At 46.3% G+C, this 22,199-nt stretch overlaps 1 protein-coding gene across 3 annotated transcripts in view; it reads left to right on the forward strand.

Moving 5' to 3' along the window:
• The first annotated feature begins 2,826 nt into the window (after positions 1-2,826).
• Positions 2,827-22,199, forward strand: part of BDNF (brain derived neurotrophic factor) — a 41,875-nt gene continuing 22,502 nt past the window's right edge. The window contains exon 1 of one of the 3 annotated variants that reach the window (XM_075545961.1): positions 2,827-3,176. The gene's annotated coding sequence lies outside the window, so the exon portion shown is untranslated. Of the gene's footprint in view, positions 3,177-3,928; positions 4,215-4,364; positions 4,516-22,199 lie in introns of those variants that run through there. The other 2 variants (XM_075545963.1, XM_075545962.1) reach the window with 2 other exon arrangements.

Here is a 22,199-nt window from a genome sequence, read left to right on the forward strand (position 1 = left end):
TAAAATTATTAATAGAAAAAATTATGTCAATGTCAGATCTGAGCTTGCAGCCTCTGCTCCCACTTGAGTAATGAGGATTAGTTTATATTTCCTGACAGGAATAGATGGGAATTCACATTTCTTCCTGACTGCTTCCTCTCTGGAGCACTTCATGTGGAGCTTTTAGGCCATTAGCCCCTCCCCCTCCACACACACTCCCATTTCCCTTTAAATTAATTCAAAATGAATTTTAAGTCCTACAAAAGTGAAATGGGCTTTTGATAATAGAGAAAATGTTCAAATCATTAAATTCTACCAAAACATGGATACTTGGCTATTTTATCAGAAACAAGTACGTACTTATTAAGAATCAGAAATGCGTGCTTCATCTCCGCAGCATTACCCTGGGTAACCATAGAGAAATAATTTTGTGAAAAGCGGTACCTTAAACCTTTTCAGACTATCTTTGAATGCTTTTTAAGCAAAATAAAACAAAACTAAACAGAATCCCATGCAAAGCCCTTCTGCACCTTCTACTTCATCTTGGCCTCACTGATTTTCAGCATAAAATGTACTTTAAGGCAGAAGGACAAATATTTTAAGTCCAGTCTCTTACTGTTAGGGTGATAATATAATAAAGAAATAGGAAGTTTAGAAAGGGCAGAGAGCTTGCTAGGTCTGATTCATCAGAAAGTGTCTCCACATTGGCATTTGATCTTCTATTTCTAAACATTTCTACCAGTTCTGAATCCTCTGCCTTCTCCTCAGTAAGACTGCACCACACACTGGAAAGGAGTGATACAGACATGCATTCCTATCACGTCAAGGGAGAGCAGAAATAAGATGGGGGGGGGGGAGGGAGGCCATGGATCCACAAGACTCAGAGATTCATACTCCTTTCCTTCAGTAAAAATGCTGAGCTGGCACTATGAGCTTAGCACGTGGAAGAGTTTAACGTCTCCCTCTGTGGTGCACTGAGACAAGAAGCTCAGATTCTGGGCATCCGTGTGCTGGATCTATTCAGACAAGAAGTGAACCACAATTGCGATTTAAAACGTAGGTGAATCACTTCACTTTCAAGCAAATCAAAAGTTGCAAAGTAAGGCTCAGTTAAAAGTTACAATAGTTATTATTTTAAAAAGATACTGAGATCAAAGGTTTTTCCTGTTCTATGTAAACCCTTGTACATTTGTGGGTTTTTTAAAAATTAAACTTACCTGCTAAATCATATTGAGATACTAAAATAAATAGTTCTGCATTGGCCTACACCCCCGGGAACCAATACAGAGGTTCTTTGAGGTGGACAGCAGCCCCACTTTACTGTGTTCTATTCCTTATTGCTGTCGGGCTAGCCAGCACATTTCACAGAAATTAAAAATTCCACCATAAACTCCACCATCTGTGCTCTAGAGTAGTTTGTATTGGTTGTGTGTTCCCATCAGGTTGACAGAGGTACAAAGCAAAATGTGTGACACTTGAAGAATATGAATATATTTGAATAATTTGACAACAGTTTGCACAGACATTCTGAATGCTCACACGTCCCATAACACTTTCCAGAAACAGCTTCATTTATTGCAAGTGGTGGGAAGCAGGGGTGTTGAAAGTGAGCATTTACATCTCAACTCTGCCACTTCGCTGTGTGCTGGTGGGCACAGTCCATCATGGCACCGAGCCCTCCGGTTCCTCATTTATAACAGGAGACTAATCACTTCTGTCACTAGTCCTTAGATACTCGGAATTGTAACTGGAATCATTTTGTTAGCTGTAAACGCTTAAGTAAATTGAGCAGAGTATATAATACCATTTTATATTCAGTTCAACAACACATTCTTGCTAAGCATCCAGGAAGGGAAACTGTTTATACATCTTTCCTTTTCCTACAATGAATGTTGGCATTTTTAGGGAACTTCTTAGAGCAAGGAGCTTTAGCAGTTATTAGGTCCCAGCCCCTGGAGATGACAGGGGTGGGGTGGTAAAAACTGTATACAAATAAGAGACTACAGAATTTGACGTGGGGGATGGGAGACTTGCTCTGAAACTCATTCTTGCACCTTTGGGGACAGTGTGTCTCAAGGTATGAGTAGATTGTAGGTATCTGAAGGGGCTTCTTAAAACGTTAACTCCTGGAACTCACCCCACCCCAATAAAATCACAATTTCGGAACGAAGAGGCTGCACGTTAACACACTGCCAGGAGATTTTTATGCCTCTAGGGGGTCCTGGGACCCTAAGCCAGGGAGCCCTGTCCTAAAGTCTTGTTTCCATTCTAAAATTTTACGATCGCCTTACTGCCCTACGAACCGGTCGAATTAGTGGGAAGGAGCGACAGCCTTAGGGCAGGAGTCCACCGTAGAAGTCCACAGTGCTGGTCAAATGGCTATTTGAACATGATCCGCTGGACCCGCGCCATTTAAGTTTTCTCTTGGGGCCTTGACTAAAAGACCATTTGCTCCCTGTTAACCGTTAGGTGGAGGGGCGGGGGCGGGGGTGGCGGCAGAGCGGGGGAGGACCCTGGTGAACCAAACCAGCTGCTCCTCCCCGACTCCGGTGAAGACCGAAGGCTTTTGTATTTATTTATCTATATTTTTCGCCGCCCAGGTTCGTTATTAAAAGCATTGGCGTACGTGTGTTGTGTTTGCTAAGGCTGGAAGAGCAAACATCTGCAAAAGCATGCGATGCCCTGGAACGGAACTCTTCTAATAAAAGATGTATCATTTTAAATGCGCTGAATTTTGATTCTGGTAATTCGTGCACTCGAGTGTCTATTTCGAGGCAGCGGAGGTATCATATGACAGCGCGCGTCAAGACACCGCGGAGCCCTCTCGCGGACTCCCCCCACTTCCCCATTCACCGCGCCGAGGGCTGCCCGCTGCCTCGCCCCCGGCGGGCGGGCGTGAGATCTCCCCGCCTCAGCCCAGATCAGATGGAGCTCCGCGCCCCGCGGGTGCGAGCGTTCCCTCCGCCATGCCATTGCCACGATCAATAATTTAACTTCTTTGCGGCGGAACAGAAGGACTACCTACTGGGCACCCAAGACTCACCCCCCAGCCCACCCCGCCGCCCCTTCTTTTCCAACGAAGGGAGCGTGGAGAGAGGGAGAACCAGAGGGAGAGAGCAAGTCTGAGAGTTTTGGGGCCGAAGTCTCCCCGCAGCAGCTGTCTTGATGTGTACTTTTGACAAGTAGTGGCTGAGAAGGTGGGTTCGCGTTCTTTCTCGCCCACGGTCTCGGGCCGGCCGGCCGGCTAGCAGCACGCGGCTTGCGGGGAGCTCGGTCATTGCCTCGGCCGCCGGGCTGGGCGACGAGGAACTTGGCGGGACGTTCTCCGGGGGGCGCTCATTAATAGAGCACGCCGTGATGGTCTCGACGGGATCCCTAGCAGGCAGCCCTCGGAGAGGTCCGCGCGCGCTCTCGCTGGAAGCCGGCGTGGCGGCGGCGGCGGGGGGACCCCGCGGCCCCCGGGCTCCCCGCAATTTCATTGTGTTCGCGGCTGCCGGGCTCCGTGGGGAGGGAAGGTGCGGGAAGGGGTGCCCGCGGCCCGGGAAACGCGCGCCCTCTCCGGCGGAACTTGGGGGGGCGGCCTGCTGGGGGGGAGGGCGTCGGATTGGCACGGGTGGCCGCCTGGGGCGCGGGCTTCCCCCGGACCGGGGCTCCTCGTCGCCCCCCGGGGCCGGCGCGCGGCTGGGGTCCGGCCGAGCCGCCCTGGGCGCGCGCTCGAGCCCGTCGGGCGCCGTCGCGGGTCCCGGCGGGGCTGCGGCTGGGGAGGGCGGCGCGCGGCGCTGGCCCCGGGGGCAGAGACGCGCCGGGGAAAAAGCGCGGCGTTCCCTTTAAGCGGCCGCCACGCAAGGGTACCGGGGGCGCGGGGGATCCGGGAGGGGAGAGGGGGGCGGCGCCGTTGGACCAATCGAAGCGCAACCGAAGAGCTAAATAATGTCCGACCCGAGTGCTGGGCGCAGGCCGGAGCTCTGGTCCCCGCCGCCGCCGCCGCGCCCGGGCGCAGCCGCGCGCGCGCTGTCCCGCACCCGGTGGCGCCGCGGGATCCCGGGCGGGGCCGTGGAGCCTGCCCGTGGCGTCCCCCGCCGCCCCTCCGGGAAGCTGCTAGCAGACGCTCGGACTCCAGCGGCTGCGGGACCGGCGGGAGCGGCACCGGGACGGGGGCTGGGCGCAGGGGCCAGGAGCGGGACGACGATGTGACCCCAGCGCTGGGGACCCGTGAGCTTTGTGTGGACCCCGAGGTAGGCGGGAACCGGGTGCGGGGCTTGCGGCGGGCGAAAGTTGGCGGGCCAGCACGCCTTCTGTCCTCCCTTCCGGGAGAAGCGCTTTGGAATTGCTCCTAGGGGATCGTGCCCCAACCCCACGAATCAGGGGCGGCCGTGACGCAGAGGGAGAGCGACCCCGGGAAGCCCGTCCTGGCAGGGGGCGAGGAGGAGAAGGGGAGACTGCTGCGAAAGGGAGCCCCGCCACTCCCCTACAGCCTCCCCGAGCTGGAAGGGGCCCACGGGGTCAGGGCTCTGGGTGTCGGGAACTCCGACGGAGGTGAGTGCGGCGAGGCGGGCATGGGGCGCCTTCCCTCGAACTGGGAGGTCCCCACGCCGAGTTCGGGACCCCTCTGCGCCCTCAGCGCGCACCCTGGACCCCGGGACGCGAGCCCAGACGTAGACGATCACCTGTTTCCCTGGAGTTGAGACTGCAGCGGACTTACAAGTCCAGGGCTGAAGTAGCTTGGAAAACTTGGGCATGTGGGACTCAGAGGCTGGCCTGGCTCTCCCGTTCTTTCAGCCCGCGCCCCGCCCTTGGGCACCTTCCAGAGACCTAAAAGTTTTGCCTTAGAGGGGTGGGGGGTGGGAGGGGGCCAGGGGGCCTAACTTGGTAGATCTCGGGGATGCTGAGCCGGGGGGGGGGGGGACGGGGACAAAAATGGGTGCGTAAGCTGCTCTGGGAAGCAAGTCACCGAGGGAGTCCGAGAAAAAAGAGGAAGCTCTTGCGAGCTGACGGAATGACACCGTGGCTGAAACAATAGGCTCCCCCAGCAAAGGCGTGAGAATGGGCCGGACCGGGCTGGGTTTCGTTCCGTGGTACTGAGGGTCTCTGAGTCGCCAGCCTCCGGACGCGGAGGGGTAGGCGAGAGTTGCAGACCAGGATACCCTCAAGAGGAGAGACCTTCGGCTGCAGGGTGACCTGGAGTCGCCTGGCTGGGATGTAGTGTTTGCGCGTTGGGGGCCGAGAGCCGGGGAGCTGGGGCTCCCGGGAGGGATGCGGGGAGGGGGGGCGGGGGCGGGTCCGGGCGCAGAGGCGGGGAGAGCCGCGCTGGGGAAGGTGGAGGGTGCCCTCTGCCGGCCCAGCGGCCAGGCACAGCTCTGGGGTGGGGGAGCAGTCAGGACCGGCTTTGCGGGGTCCCCTTGGGAGTTGTCAGAAGGACTTGTTGAATGATCCTTGTGCATCCTGCTCCCTGGGGCAAATGAGTCGCGACGGATATTGACTCTTGGCGCTACTTTGGTGACAAAACCCAGTGTTCCTCAGGTGCTCTGCCAGGCCACTCTGAGAATGCTATCTAGTGGGTAAGATGCCACCTGCATCTAATTCAGGGTCCTCTGGGCATTTTGAGCTGGAGTCCACTCGAAGGCAGTGCGTTCAGAGGCGTCTTGAACTCACTTCTCAGTACCAGCAGCCCCCAGTGAAGATTTTTCTGACAAGAATGCAAGGATTTTCTGGGCCAGAAGCTATATGTATCTATAATATATTACATATAATATCTAAATTTTTAAAAAATATATTTCCTGAGCATTTAGTAATCTGCCTCGTACAGATCTCTGCGAAGGAATAGCAATATATAGCTAAGAATGTTGATAAGTAGTTACACATGGTATTAAATGAAACCCCTCCCCCAAACTGGATCAACTTTTTGGAAAATGGCCCCTTTATTTTTATCCAAAATACGTGTTTTATATGAGTTTGTTAACAAGTTCAAACAACATGTTGCTCTTACCTTTTGAAGTTGGTTTTACATTTTTTGTTAAGGACTACTTATAGATTTAATTAGGCTGCTCAGGGGCTCCATGTGTACTTCACATGGAGATTGTGACACGTGGGGCCCCAGGCTTTTGCACAGACTAGATCACACGACGTTGGGTAGGAAATTAAAGTAGAAAGTGCTGGCACTGGGAAAAGGCAACCCTTTGGAGCCAGAACCACCTCTGGTTCCCGAATTCTCAAGTACTTTGCTTGAGAGATTTTTTTTTTTCCTTTTGTAAGTTTACCTCTGGTGTAACAGAGGTAAGAGAAAGGAAAGAGACACTTGTTGAAATATAACCATAACATCTACTGGAATTCAAAGCACGTTGGTTACCATGACTGGAATTCCAGGGCTATAAAGTTGTCTTTCTTCAACTTTATTTTCCAAAATGTGATAAATAGCGGCAAATATAGACCAGTAATCAGTGGTATGACACCAGAAGCACTATGTATATAGAGCTATTTTAAGTTATTACAGCATATTCTCTATTTATAAATGATATAAGCCGGAAGAAATTATTTCCAGATAAACAAGGCTTTCGTACATGTTTTGAAGCCTTAGAACATTGCGGACACACTCAGACATCACTTCTTTTTTCTTTTAAAGCAAAACAGCAGTAATTTCTCACATACCTTTAGAATCTTTCATACTCCATTCAAAGCTGTTATTAGTTCCTGGAACTCATGGTTGTTTAAAAGTAATGTGTAAGGCTATTTTCATGTTGAAATGGATAGTACTGCATTCAGATATGAATATCTAGAAAGTCAAGCAGCTAGAACACCTCTTTTAGAATGTCCTTTTCAACGGTTGTAACTTTTACTTGCAAAAAAAACGACAACCACTTGCCTAGAATGCGCTGATCACCCCAAGCGATTCATTTTCATGCCGTGGGAACGAATTGCCTGACTCTTACAAAGGCTAAAGTAGTGGCTCTGGGTGTTTGCTGAAGGTGCATTTTAAATGAGGAGAGGGGAGGAAGTCCTGTGGATCATGCAGATTTCTGAAATTCTGGCCCAGTCTCTGCCTTTTTTATTTTAATAGAGGCACCATTAGAATATAATCCAGTTCCTTCTTCCTGGAATTGTTAAACGCTCCAGCTTTTCAATAGTCAAATTGAGAGTGATTGATAATCTTTCTAACATAAATAGCTTAGGTTTGTAGCTCTACACATGAGCAAGCTGAGCCCGCCCACCTAATGGTATAGCAGAGTTTGTTTACATTCCCCCTTTCCCCCTTCATCTTTAAAGCCTTCTGTAAATATCCCCTCTCTCTCTTTCACTCGCTCACCCACTCCCTCTCTCTCTTTCACTCACCCGCTTACTCAACTCACTCATTCACTCATTCATTCTCACTCACTCATTCTCACTTACTCACTCATTCTCACTCACTCACTCACTCATACTCACTCACTCTCACTCACTCACTCACTCTCACTCACCCCACCCCCTCCATAACCAGGTAGTGAAACTGTGTGCCACCCAGCTAGCCACGTTGGGTCTCTGTCTTAGACTTAGTGTACTAAGCAAAATGGTTAAAAGTCGTCCATTAACCTTGGAAGGCTTTAGGAGCTTAGTCTCAGAGCAAAGCAAAGAGCGATTTTAGACTTGGATGAAACCAGGAGCACGAGCATTGAGGATAGCTATATCCTGAGCAGCTTTTAAAGTGGGAGGCACATAGGACGCCTCCTTTGGGGGTGATGAGAATGTTCCAGGATGGATTGTGGTGATGACTGCCCCCATCTGTGAATGTCCTCAGAGCCCTTGAATTGTATGCTTTCTGTGGGTGAATCGTATGACACGTGGACGGTGTTTCAAGAAAGCTGCTTAAGAAAGAGACGAAAGAAAAAAGAACTCCCACTTAGGGTGGCCTGAGTTTGGTTTTTAATGACGAATACAGGGGTTTTCACCTGCATGCCCGGAGAAGATTTCAGTGTGCTTGAGGGGCTAGCCTAGCCCAAAGCGAGCAAATCTGTCCCTTTAATGGGGTAATTGCTAACTTGTCCTGACTTGTTTTCAAACAATTGTTATGGAGCACTCCGTTTCCACTAATTGCAAAATTGCTGCCTAATTGAAGGACTCTCAGCCATCTAGTGCAACCGTTCAGCCCCTGGCAGGCTCTGTGATCTCAAGCTGTGAATTGCATTTTAAAGAGGAATCAGGGGAGAGAATTCAGGAGAATTCTTTGGTTGAAAATGCTGGCTGTTCAGTGGAGGAAGAAATAGTTTGAACAAGAGTCACATGAAGTTGAGTTGTGATCAATTTTATTAGGATGAAACACACGCACAGATGTGCTTCAAAAGGGAATGAGCAAACCTGTGGGTGGTTAGCCTCTGAATCCACACACCCAGGTCAGTGAGGAGTAGCTTTCAGCAATGGATGATGGGGCACATGAAATCCCATGGCATTTGCATGTTGGATTTAACCCTAGGAAACCGAGGGAGGCTTTGATAGCTTTAAACTTAGACATATGTGTCCTGAAAATCCCCTTAAACTGCCACTTAAAGGAATAGGATTCTTTTATCCCCAATCATTTCGTACTTAAATGCATCTCTGGCTTTACAGAATATTGCCACTTCTGCCTTAGACGTGCCATGGGTCCGATGATTGGATTTATGGGTTCAGTATTGAGGACAGATGCAAACACAGTGGTGCTAAGGAACATATTGTCTTAAAAGTCGCTTGGGGGCAAAAAAACAAGCCAAATTCACTGCCATCAAGTCAATACTGACTCATTGCGACCCTGTGGGACAGGCTAGCACCGCCTCTGTGAGCTTCCGAGATCGTAACTGTTTAAGGGAGCAGAAAGCCCTGTCTTGGCCCCATAGGGTCGCTGGTGGTTTTTCTTCTGCAGAACACCTGGTGATTTCCAACTGCCACCAGGGCTCCTCATTTGGGGAACGAGTGGTCAATGGGTGTGTTCTTGAAGGGAAGCAGTAACATATTCTCATTTCTGCAGAAAATCTTGAGTATCAGATCCGATACAGAGAATGAAAGCTTTCGATGAAATCTAAATATTCAAGTTTGCAGTACAAACACAGTGGGAGTGGTGAGACAAAACAAACCAAGTGTTCTAGAAGCTCAGTGTGGAGGGTCTCAGCCCCAGATGGAGTTGGAGGGTGGGTTTTTTTTAGCTAAGTTGGGGGAGGGGAGCTGCAAGGCGTGTGTGTGTGTGTGTGTGTGTGTGTGTGTGTGTCTGCAGTGAGTTGGTGGGGGTGGGCTAGGGAAGCAGTGTAAATTTACAAACGTCAGTGACAGCCATAATAAAGTAAAAGTTTATTTTCAGCGAGGCCGGAGCATACTGTTATGTAGCTTTTCCCAAAGGTTCACTTGAAAGAACTTTTCATGGGTTGCCATGGTAGTAATATCCTGATTGTGAAAGCTTGCAGAACCTAGTCGCTCTTAAATGTGCTTTCATCTTGGCTCCTTTGGTCTGACTGGGACTTTATGACGACCCTTCTGTGTTTGTCACATGCCTTTGCATTTTGGGGGCGGGGATGAGGGCCAGCAAAGAAGGGTTTCTGAAGTTAAAGACATGATAGCCAGGAAGTATAAAATCGTATTGCACTTAAAAACCACTTAACTAAAAATCAGCCAGTTCCAAAGAAGCCTGGACCAGCAACTTAGCATTTCAGTACAAGGCTCGTGAATGAAATCAAGCTTGATGTCACGGAAACTCAAAGAAGTGTGTAATTCCAAGGACTTTAAGGACCCCCCAAAAGTTAAAGTCAAAGTGCCATCTGGGGGGGCACACTTGCTGCAGCTTTACCAGCCAGACTGACTTGCCGCCTGAAGCCCTTTCTCCGAGGTTACCTGCAAAACCCATTTGCTGTCAGTCAGTTCTGTTGTTTACTGGCCCTGTGAGGCGGAGTAGAACCCAGAGCTGTAACTGCCACAGAAGCAGACTGCCACAAGTGTCTTCTCGCTATGGCTTCACGTTGCTGCTCTTCCTTAGCACAGTGCTCACCCATCACACGGCAAGGGCACCTTTCCCCGAGGTTGTAGTTTACAAGGATTTCTTTGCTACCTTGTTCAGAATCAGCAGGTGTGTATGGAGGAGCCTTGTTGACCCAGTCATTAAGGTATTTGGCGGCTAACCAAACTGTCAGGGGTTTGCCCCTACCAGCCCCTGGTGGCTTCTGTAAACACTGACAACACCTTATGGGGCCATTCCAGGCCTCCTGGTGGGGTAGTGGGTTCTGCTTGGGCCGCTGACTACCAAGTCAGCAGTTGCAAACCATCAGATGGCTCTTCTCGAGAAAAAGGACCCTTTCTGCTCCTGTAAAGGTTTACACCATAAACCTTACAGCCTTAGACCTACTCTGTTTTATAGGGTTGGTGTGGGTCATGATTGACTCAGGGCAGTGGGTTTGGTTGATATGGGCTAATTCAAAGGGGCCCTGGTGATGCCGTTGGGCAAGCATTTGGACTAGTTCTGAAGTTCAAACACACTAGCTGTTCCCTTGGAAGAAAAACGGGGCTGTCTGCTCCCATAAAGATTTACCCTCTCAGAAACCCTACATCGTCACAATGAATTAGAAGTTGAAGCCAGTAGGTCTGGTTTTGGGTTTATGGGGGGCAGTTGTGCTCTGTTCTTTAGGGTCACTATAAGCAGGACTTAGTAAATGGTGGTGGGGTTTTCTGTGAGTGTGCAGGATGGCTTGGGAGAGCTGAATGCATATTGGATTGTAGATGAGATTTTAAAATAAACAGATACCATAAAAAAACAAAATCACTGCTCTTGAGTCTATGTCGACTCCTAGCAACACTCTAGGACAGAGTAGAACTGCGCCTGTGAGTTTCTGAGATGGTAACTCTTTATGGAAGTAGAAAGCCCCATCTTTCTCCCTTAGAGTAGCTGGTGGTTTCAAACTGTTGATCTTGTGGTCAGCAGCACAACAGGTAACCCTGATGCCACAGGGCTCCAGAGCAGATACCATGCTTATATATAAACACTAGATGCATACACGAAGTTCTAAGTTATGTTTGTTTTGCATTGTACTGTAGTAGCCACAAATAAAATAGCCTACTGGGAACCAAGGGCTGACCTCCTTTTTCACACTTACTCTTTTCAGCATTATCTACTGAAGCATATAGTACAAAGGATCCGACTTTACCATTTGCCATAGACAAATCATGGCACTTTCTGTGACATAATGAGACCAAATATATTGAAGAGGGGGATCTTTAAGAATGTTTTTGATCTGTAATCTAATTTAACTTTACTGATTTGAGAAGATGCAAGAAGAAAATAAAGGGTCAGATATGTAGCGGGATCTTAAATACAAAAAATGTAAAGGGAAACATAAAACAGGAGAAGGAAGTTAGAAGGATTGCCTCAACCTTTGATGGTGATGATGTTCGGTGTTGTCGAGTTGGTTCTGACTCAGTGAGCCTAATGTACAACAGAACAAAACACTGCCCGGTCCTCTGCTAGCCTCACAAACATTCGTATGTTTGAGCTCATTGAGTCGGCTCCAACCCCTAGCAGCCCTCTGCCCCATAGAATGAAGCATCGCCCAATCCTTCGCTGTCCTATCAATGGTTCCTGCGTCTGAGCCCAATGTTGCAGCCACTGTGTCGACCCATCTATTTCAGGGTCCTGCTCCTCTGCACTGTCCCTCTATTTTACCAGGCATGATGCTCGTCTCCAGGAACCGGTCACTTCTGACCACTTGTCCAAAGTACATGAGACGAAGTCTTGAGATCCAGGCTCTAAGGAGCATTCTTATAAACACCCCCACCAAACCCACCCCAGAAAACCCACCGCAAAGGACAGATGAAAGCTGCCTCCTCGGCCTTCCAATGCTCCCATCTTTAAGGAAACACACTGCCATATCTTTCGCCTGCCGTGGAGCTGGGTGGGTTGAACCAGACTTTTTGGGCAGTAGTCAAGTGTTTAATCTCTGTGACACTAGGGCTCCTTCAGGCTTATATAGATAAAGGTGCATATATCAGAGACAGCACAAAGAGCAATGGAACCAGGAACCAGTTATTGTAGATTGCTTCAAAATTCTTTAATGTCAAAATTGGTGTTTAATTCATTTTTGCGTGCCCCCACAGTTACTTGCAGAACAGGGCTGACAACGGAGCAGACACTTGGAAAGTGTTTTTGAATAAACAGTAAATAAACAAATGAATGGATAAATAGTTGCTTTCGATGCTGAGTGGTAATGTAGACAATGAAGAAACTTTATAATTATCTACAAAATTCGCTTTCCTGTAAGAGACCAAAGTAGGGAAGAGGAACCATAACATCAGTCATATTTATCTTTTTCCCTTGCGTAGTGTAAATGTCATTTAGTTGACTGAAGTAAAAATGTATTGGCATAATTTGATTCACTCATAAATTTGACTGTTTGGATCATAGGAAATGTTACAGCTGAGTTAGACAGGAACCATAAACTTTCTGATGGATTTTCTTTAACGCGTTTTCAAAATTTTAGATGCCGGCGCTTCAGGGATTTTAGAATTTGTGCCAATTTCCATGCTAGCCTGATGACCAGAAAGTCATTGTATTATCTGCATATCATGGCCTTAATCAAACGTAGAAAATGTTTGTGGGGTTTTTTAGGGGGTGGAGCATGGAGGGGCTCCATCCCCCAGGGCGGAAAATGGCTGAGAAAACAGACATAGGTCTATCGAGGTAGAGAGCTGTTCAGTGTACGGTAGTTTTGCCTATGAAGGTTAGTGTAAGCAGTCAGGGTGTGGGGAGGCGCAGTCCTCCGCAGCTGCTGTGTGTTTAGATGCTTTCTTCCTGCCTTGCTGCGTGTTTGAAAGCAGAAACTGTGCCCACACTGAAGACAGCTCCTCGCGTGTGCACTGATTTCTTGAAATGGGGGGGGGGGGCTGTTGGACACACAAACAAATTTCTTTTCCATCAGGCAGAATCTGAAGATTGAGAAATTGCTCAGTCCTCCTGTGGGAGGGAGACCCAGGCCACATCCCTAGCCCCGACTCTCAAAGGAGTTCTCTCTTAAGCAACACGGTGAGAGTAAATCCAGCACCCGCGTGCCTGCCGATGATGTGTCTGAAGGTACAGATGATGCTCCTCATAATGATATAGGAAGCCAGCAGACCTGTCATTCTGCTGAATGACAGAATCCACATCATTTACATATACTGAAAGGTAAAACCTTATGACTCGACCCAACAATACAAATAAATCCATTAAAAAATAAGTAGGTTACCATAGGGACAGGAATGACCAGCAGTGTAACGAAAGGAAAACTGTGTGTTTGGGGTAAAGTTCAGTACTGATGAGTGGTGTGACTCAGTTCTAACTCATGGTACCACACGTGTGTCAGACTAGAACTGGTTTTCCGTGTTTCAGACTAGAACGGGTTTTCCGTGGGTGATATTTGGAAATGGATTGCCAGGCCTTTCTTCTGAGGTGCCTCGGGGTAGAACTGGACCTTTAACCCTTGGGCTAGTAGCCGAGTCTACTAACTGATTGTACCAGACAGGGGACCCCAGTGTTGAGCTTAGGAGATATTAATCAAGCTATGGAAGATTCTAAAATCCAAACTTAAACCGAGCTGATTCCAGGAACCCAAGTGGAAGGTGAATTTTGAGAATGACGAGTCCAACGAATGTATAAGGGTGCTTTGCTCAATTGATGTATGTACAGATTGTGATAAGAGTTGTATGAGCCCCAATAAAAAGATTTATTAATAAAAATAAATTAAAAAATCCAAACTTACTGCCATCCATTCAATTCTGGCGTATAGTGACTTTTTAAGGACAAGGTAGAACTGGCCCGTGGGTTTCTGAGACTGTATTGTAACTCTCTACAGGAAGAAGAAAGCCTCATCTCTCTCCCACAGAGCTGCTGGTGGTTTTGAACTGCTGATCTTGCACTTAGAAGCCCAGTGCCTAACCTACGGCACCAACAGGGCTCTTTAACCAAAGAGGAAGAGATACATACATAACTGACAAGTTAATACTTCCTTTTGCCCCCCACTTTTTAAGCAAAGCAGGCCTAAGGCTATGAACATTCAATTTATAGCCATTCATAGCTATGAGCAAACCCCATAATGCCTATTGCATTAAGAAGGTGAGGCCCATATTTGTACCCCCAGCCCCGGCCGACTCCCTCTGAGTTGGGTCTGACCCATAGCAGTGCTGTCTAGGACTTCCACGGCTAGCAATCTTTGCAGGAGCAGAGACCCGCGCCTGGCTCCCTCCGAGCAGCTAGTCGGCTTGAACCGTGGACCTTGAGGTTAGCAGTCCAACGTTTATCCCGTAGCACCACCAGGGCACCAACCTACTCCTATAGTTGTTTGTAATTGAGCACTATTTTATGATGCACATCAAAAGCTTTTTTATTACTGGTGGATAGAGACTACCTGAGACTTTGGACCTTAGTCACTTTGCAAGTGTGCAATGAATTCACTTCCAAGCCCAATTTTCAGTCAAAAAAATAAGACGTCTATAGGGGAACAATCACACTAGTAAGGTATGTGCACCTTAGAATAATCAACCATTTGAGATCAAAAGAGCAGCTTTTACTCAAGGACAGAGTTCAGAAGGGCTAGGAAAGGAGGAACCGAACTCAAACGCAGGAGGTGCAAGAAGTGAAGTGACCTGCTGGGCGTTCTGATCCCTGACGGGCAATAATGGCTCTGTAGGTTACTGCAGAGAGAGCTAATTTGCCTCTGAACTTTCACTCCATTCACAATGACAAGTTTGAAAAAATAGTATTACTGTGTTGTTATGTAAAATATGTTTTTGGAGTATCTGGATGTACATTATAGACCAGCGGTTCTCAGCCTTCCTAATGTCGCGACCCTTTCATACCGTTCCTCATGTGGTGGTGACTTCCCACCCATCACATTATTTTCGTTGCTACTTCATCACTGTCATTTTGCTCCTGTTATGAATTGGGCAACTCCTGTGAAAGGGTCATTTGGCCCCCACCGGTTGAGAACTGCTGCTATATACTGTAAGTGGGGGCTTCAAAAGGTTCATGGAAAAATGGAACTAAGAGACAAGGGAATTTTCTTTGAAAACTTTCTGAAGCCTCCTTGTATACTAAGACAAACAGTTGGCTTTAATTGGTTTTAGATATGAACCATACCTAACTGTTCTGACTTACAGTTTTGCTATAAAGATGGATTTAGGAATGGGACTCAGTAGTAATCTCGAACTGCCTGCGAGTGATAGCTGGAATATTATCTTCAGCTCAAGGGACTAAAATCGGTTGCTTAGTCACATCAGACAAGTTGGACTAGATTCAGATGATTGTGACCAGGATAGATAAAGCATTTGAAATGATTTGAAGGGAAAAGTGGCTGAAATACATGCATGGGATGATTTGGGGGAAAGCAAACTTGGGCTGTGATAGCAAGAGGCCTTTCTCTCGCATGGCATCTCTAACCGCTACTTGAGATGCTGGGTGGAGAAGAGTTCATGAGAAAAATATGTTCCAACTAATTGTTAATGCCCAATGTGCAGCGGTGTGGGGGCACGGGGGCACTGGAGGGGCAAGTTAGAGTGGTGATATGTGTGATGTGCCTTTCATATATTTATTCAGCAGAGAGGCGTTCTGAGGAGGTGCGAATGGTTGTGCTACATGAAAACTGGCTGGCGTGAGCCCACCCAGAGGCAACCTTGAAGGCAGGCTGCCCGCCTCGAAAACCTTAGTGGGCACACAGGTGTATGCATTTGTGTGTTTATGTGTTTGTTTAGAGGATGGCAGTCAAAAGCTTGAAGCACCATTAGCTTGAGGAAGGTTTCTTTATGTTGTCTAGTGGTACAGTGGTTACAAGTTGGGCTGCTAACCACAAGGTCATCAGTTCTAAACCACCAGCAGCTGCATGAGAGACAGATGCGACTGTCTATAGGGCAGTTCTACCCTGTCAGACAGGGTTGTTAGGAACCGGCGTTGACTTGATGGCGGTGTGAAAGCAGGTCTGTATTTTCAATCAGCAGGTATTTTCATTTGCCTCCTATCATATGAAAGTTGGACGTTGAATAAGGAAGACTGAAGAGCTTTTGAGTTACAGGGTTGGTAAAGAATACTGAAAGTAGTATGGTCTGCCCAAAGAGCAAGCACATCTGTCTTGGAAGAAGTCCAGCCGGAATGCTCATGAGAAGCAAGGATGGTAAGACTGAGTTTCATGTACTTTGGACATGTTCTCAGGGAAGACCAGTCCCTGGGAACGCACAGCTTCCTTTTTAAAGTAGAGAGGAGAGCAGAAAAGAGGAAGATTTTTGACAGGATAGATTGACACCGTGGCTGTAATCATGGGCTCAAATATAGGAACAACTGTGAGGATGGCATAGGACCAGTGGTATGGGCTGCTGCTGGACATAGGGCCACTTGTAGTGGGAACCAACTCCCCAGCAGCTAACAGCAACAGAGAGCAGATCTGGACACAGCGATATCATAAAAGTGTTGTATGTAGAATACGAAGGCGCTCTGTTGGCATAGTGGGTTATGAGTTGGACTGCTAATCACAAGGCTGGTGGATCAAACCTACCGGCCCCTCTGCAGGAAATAGGCAAAGCTTTCTCATCCCTTACGGGTCCACACAGTCTTGGAATTCCACAGTGGCGGTTCTACCCTAGGATCGCTGTGAGTCCGTGAGCTTGGTTGAGTTTGATGTGCTAAACGTGACTGGCAGTTCAAACCCATCAACTGGCTCCTTGGGAGAAACATGTCCATGTGCTCCTGTAAAGATTTAGTGCTGGAAACCGTAAGGAGCAGTTCTCCCAGTTCCAACTCTGTGAGTTGGAATCCACTCAGTGACAGTGGATTTAGTTTTTGCATTTTGGAGATAGTATCTGAAAGACTTTTTGTTTAATTTAATTATGCAAACATTGAATGCTTACTACATACTAGGCACTTGATTAGAGAAATTTACAACCTACTCCCCAAAAAGAGAGACTTCTTTGGAATATAGTCAATTTCTTATAGATGTTTAAGCAGAGGCTGAAACCCTTTTAGGAAAGCTGTATATTTAAATGGGCGTTTGGACTTAGGTATACCTCTAAAGTACGTTTGTACTTTTCTGTTGTATTGATTATACCATAAGCATGCTTCTTATTTTTAGTTCACATATTATTCTGATGACGACAACCATATATTTTTGCCTTTGAATCTTCTACCTGAAATATATGCAGCAGCTTGAAGCAAACCCCAGACATCTTGCCCATTTCTTTGCAAAGTGCTACACTTTCCCCCATGGATTTTCAAAAATAGCAATTTTCCTTTGGGTCAGACAGAATAGAACATCTGGTGGGGGGAGGGGGGAATCCGGATCAGATTCCGATGCACATGGTTTTTAAGAAATTAACTCTTGACATTACGTTTTTTTTGAAAGAGAGAGTTTGACAGCTGAATTGAGCACACTCCTCAACAAATACCTTCTCTCTCTGGAAAAAAAATGAAATCTTCCAATAGTAGTTTTCCAACGTTTCTCGGTTTTTAATGTAAACTGTCAAAGGAATGACCCCTTCCCTAGCCCTGTCAAGGTTTCTGCAGGCTTCTCTACACCCGTGACATTCCTTTCCCTTCTCTACTGTAACATCTACAACATGGACAGAAGTGCTCCCCTCCCACCCCACCCCCACCGTCGGACTCCTCTTGCTTTTCTGTAAAGCAGTTGGAGATTAAGTATTATGGAGATGTCATTAAAATGCAGGTTTCGACCACAGGACGCTTAACACACTGATAATAGTTATGAATATTTATCCTTTATGATCTGTCATATTGCTCTCGAGTTTTAATATTGTCTGTTAGCAAAGCTAAAAGTTAACCACTTACAGTGCCTGTAGGGCAGTGGTTCTTCATGTTGGGGTGACCCCAAACCATAAAATTATTTTCGTTGCTACTTCGTAGCTATAATTATGCTCTCCGGGGGTATAGAGTGGGGGAGGGGTGTGTGCGGCAAGAGGAGGGAGTGTTTGTTGAACAAACTGAGTTATTTTAGAACTTTCTACTCATGCTGCATGTTCAGTTATTGGATGTAACATTTTTGAACTAACTTTATTTACTTTAAGAAGTTGATCTCTTCTTTTTTTATTCTCCTGATCTTTAAGTATCATTTTGTGTCCTCATGCAGAGGATGAAAATGCTTGATAGACAGTGTCCTTAAACATTTTGCTATTTGAAGATATTCCGTGAAAAGAAAAGCCACATAAGAAAAGAGAGCTTCTGCACCAAAGATGCTGTTCCTTTCCACTGATTTTCACGATGAATTTTTTTCTCTGACTTACAAGGGTATGTTTGGGCCCCTTAGTATTTAGGAATGTGCCTTTCATTTGACAAGTATTTATATATTCTCTGTGGGTTTTTTTCCCCCCTAAAGAAACATAAGTTGTGAAAATGCTTACATTTACAAGAAGTTGGTTTTTTGTTTATGCCATGTAAGGAAATGAAAATGAAAAATGAGCAAATCCTACCTTGATTTTAAACATTAGTCTTTAACATGCTTAAAATGATTAATAGTGTATTTTAAAAGTTTGAAGGAAACTTTTAAAATCCAATGGTTCTCCCCTCACTTCAAAGTCAGGGGTAAGTTTACTGAAATATGTGGGATAAGTAGGTAGTGGTCATGAATCCCATATATATGCCAATAGGAGTAGAGCATAATTTGGCTTCATGAGCTCAGAAATGTTTCACCTCCTGGTACAACAAAGAATGAAATGTTTTTGTCATTCTTGTGAAAAAGTGGTGTGGGTTCCTCTAGAAGTGGTGTGGGTTCCACTTTGGTTTCCATGGGGATCCTGGGTGGAGCACATGGTAATTATGCTCAAGGTAATTGACATATTGGTGTTCCCAAGGCACCCATAGGTGCCTCGGAGGAATGGAAACACCAAACTCTGCCGTGGAATCAGTGCCTATTGGTAGTGCCCTCAGAGAACAGGATAGAACTGCCCTTGGGGGTTTCTGAGACCACAGAATAAAAAGCCCAGTTTCTCTCCCACTGAATGGCTGGTGGTTTTGAATTGCTGACCTTGAGGTTAGCAGCCCAGTCAGTAACCACGGCGCCACCAGGGCCCCTGGTGAGCCCCTTCTGAAAAATCAGCCCTTGAGAAACCTACATCAGAATCAACTTCTTGGTAACGGATTTTCCTTTTAAAGCCAAGCCTATAGCCATGTTGCTCACCTGCCCTCCTCCTGGTCAGCATAAGCAATAAATGATTAGTGCCAGGGCCTGATCCATCCCCAGCCCTTTGTGGCAAAATCAAACACAAAGATGTATGTCCACCAACGTCTAAGTTGGATGTCAACGCAAGCAAGATGCAGGGCAGCTTTGTTTTCTAACAGTGCCTTACACAGAACTGCAACACGTCAACTAGGCAGTGCCGTTCAACTTGAAAGGACCTCTAGTGGCCCCGTGGGTGATGTGCTGGGCTGCTGATGGCAAGATCAGTGGTCTGAGCCTACCACCTGCTCCGCAGGACAAAGAGGAGGCGCTCTGCTCCTGTAATCGTTTATAGTCTCTGCAACCTACTCTCCCCTGCAGGGTTGGAATGCACTCCACGGCAGTGAGTTTGGTTCTACTTGAACAAGTGATGGGTGCATCAGAGCCTGGCTCTCCTTAACCCTAGTTTTGCACCTTACGAGAGACCTCTTTTACACTCTGTGAAATCCACCTGGGAAATCCTTGTTCTCGATTGAAAATGAACAAGGAAGAGTTCCAAATCAGAGAAAACCTTACGTCTTACGTCCTCGTGGAGATGCCATGCCGCCTGCCCATCCCTGTGCTTTGCCCTGGGGTTGTGCATTGTCCTCACCTGCATCTCAGAGTAATCACAAAGGGTAATCGGAGCAAGGGGATGCTTCTGTGTTAGGTTGATCTCACTGGATACTTTTTAGAAATCATCCTAGCTGTGAAGTGACTGAAAATAAATAGTAGTAAATAAGTAGTAAATAAGTAACTTATCAGTAATGAAAAGTCTTATTAACAAAATATTGTATAAATGTACATCCTGGGCTATCAGTTTGTTTTTCTGGCTTTAACCCCCCCCCCCCCCCCCCCCCCCCCCCCCCGGCAGTGACTTTCTTAAAATAAGACAGAGTCCTCCAGAGCCTCTGGTTGTTCTTCAGGGCCGCTCTCGTAAAACTCCAGGGAGACCTCACCATTTCTGTCCCAAGCAGTAGGGGTTATGGAGCCTTGTCCTAGCCCAGGACACTGTGAGGCCCTTGGGCAAAATTGAGTTGTTTTGCTATCATTCAGATTCCTACGTTTTACTGGTGAAAGTCATGAAACGTATTGGTTTGGAATACAGTGTAATCACCTCTCAGCCTTTTGGCTAAGATCAAGTGTGGAATACAGTTTAAACCTATGTTACATTTAGAAATGTCCACAGGTGTTCGATATGTAGTAGAGTTTGAGAATAGTTGAATGCGAAGCCAAATAAATTGGATAGCCTGTCATTTAATTTAGACGGAGTTATCATTGACTTCATTGCCCAACACTTGGGCTAGAGCATGGTTAGGATGGATTTTTAGCCTTGTTACATAAGAATGAGATATAAAACCTGCTGAATATAGTTCTCTGTCATGAAATTTCCACATGAGAACAAAAGATCTGGGTCAATATTTGTGGGCTCTGTGATCGAGTTTGATTCCAGCTTCAACCCTTACATCTGTGACCTTGAGGGAGTTACTTAACTCCTCTGGGCCTTGAATTCCTAACAAGGTAGTGTTAGGAAAAAACGTCTTAATACCTGTAAAGTACTTAGTACAGTGTTGGAGTAGTAAATGCTTAATGAATTTCACCGACTGTTGTTATTATTAGCTCTTTCCAGTCCCCAAAGAACACTTTATATAACTTACTGCTCAAACAATATAAAGGCACATCGGCATACTTCGTGCCTAAATTTGCTTCACTTTGTAGCAAAGTTGTTAAGACCAAAACTCTGGTGTTTTGTTTTTAAATTTTTTGTTTTGTTTTGTTTTCAATCTAACTTGCTTATGATTTTTTTCTTTTTAAAAACCCTCTCTGCTCAATTCTACTTCATTTAGAAATTGCTCTGTCTATAATAAACCTAACATAGCTGAACGTTTGGTCATCTATGGTGCTGTGGTCAATATCATATAATTTCATAGTCAAATATACAAATAATCATTGAGTGTCCTTTCTGGGACCAGTTCTCTGCCAGGATTTATATTCAGTCTATTTCAGTATTCTAGAATAACTTAGAGATAATCTTTTGATTTTAAAGAAACATTTCCTAGCTAGAAACTTAATGAAGCAGCACATGGTACTGTGCTCCCGATGATAAGTTTGATCCTAGAACTAAGGGATGGCATATACATTTGATCTGTGATTTTGAACAAGCTATGTATATTCTGTGTGCCTGAAGCCATGGTCCCCAATCCTTCTGGATCCAGGAGGAAATTTGCTCCCTAGACGGGAAAAGAGAAGCATGATGTTACATGTTACTCCTGGCTTGTAAACCAAAGAATGAACCACTGTGTGGAATTCTCTCGTCTTTGTGGGCAACCATACCCGAACTTTAGAAGGCTTTTTGGGCATTCCAGCTGTTATGCAGTAATTGGTAAATGAGGGACTTACTTCCTGCAGACCCTGACAACTTTTGCTCTCAGTTCTTGCTTCTCTGCCAACAGTGGCGTGGGTGGCATAGGGCCTGGGTTTTTGGTTCCACCACCAGTTCACCTAATACACTTTTGCTGGTAGAAAGCTGATTCTGTGTTTTGACCCCATTCGCTAACTTATTTCCATTCACTTCTCAATTCACAATCTGGAGTGAACGAGGTAGATTGATGAGGCATCCTTTTCTCTAGATATGTAATAATAGGAGGCGAAGTAGATAGTTATTTTTTAAAAAGAATGGCAATAAGGTCTCTTGTAAAAGATGCTGCTGGTGTAAGTTTGGTGTTTGTTTGCTCCCCGCTGAGCCCCAAGTATTTTAGCTTTTACTGTCCAATTTTTCTGTAAACCCTTTGAAAAGACAAGATTGGCCACAGATGACATAGTTGACTATTGAGTACCTTGGGCATCGGTGGCCTCTGGATACTTGCTACGTGATTAAATATGCCCTTTTTTTAAAAAAAAAAAAGGTTTTGGCTTGCTCTTATCAATTTGGGAAAGCTCTCTGATTGGGTAAGTCTTTGGTTGTCCGGCTTATTTGCTCCTGAATCTTGCACCATTAAACTCTCAATGGGCAGGTACACAGTCTGATACTCAACAAAGTAGCATCTACATTGAGTAGAAACCGGGGCCCACAACCTT

This window comes from Tenrec ecaudatus, chromosome 4 (assembly GCF_050624435.1).
Source record: "Tenrec ecaudatus isolate mTenEca1 chromosome 4, mTenEca1.hap1, whole genome shotgun sequence".
Classification (NCBI taxonomy): domain Eukaryota; kingdom Metazoa; phylum Chordata; class Mammalia; order Afrosoricida; family Tenrecidae; genus Tenrec; species Tenrec ecaudatus.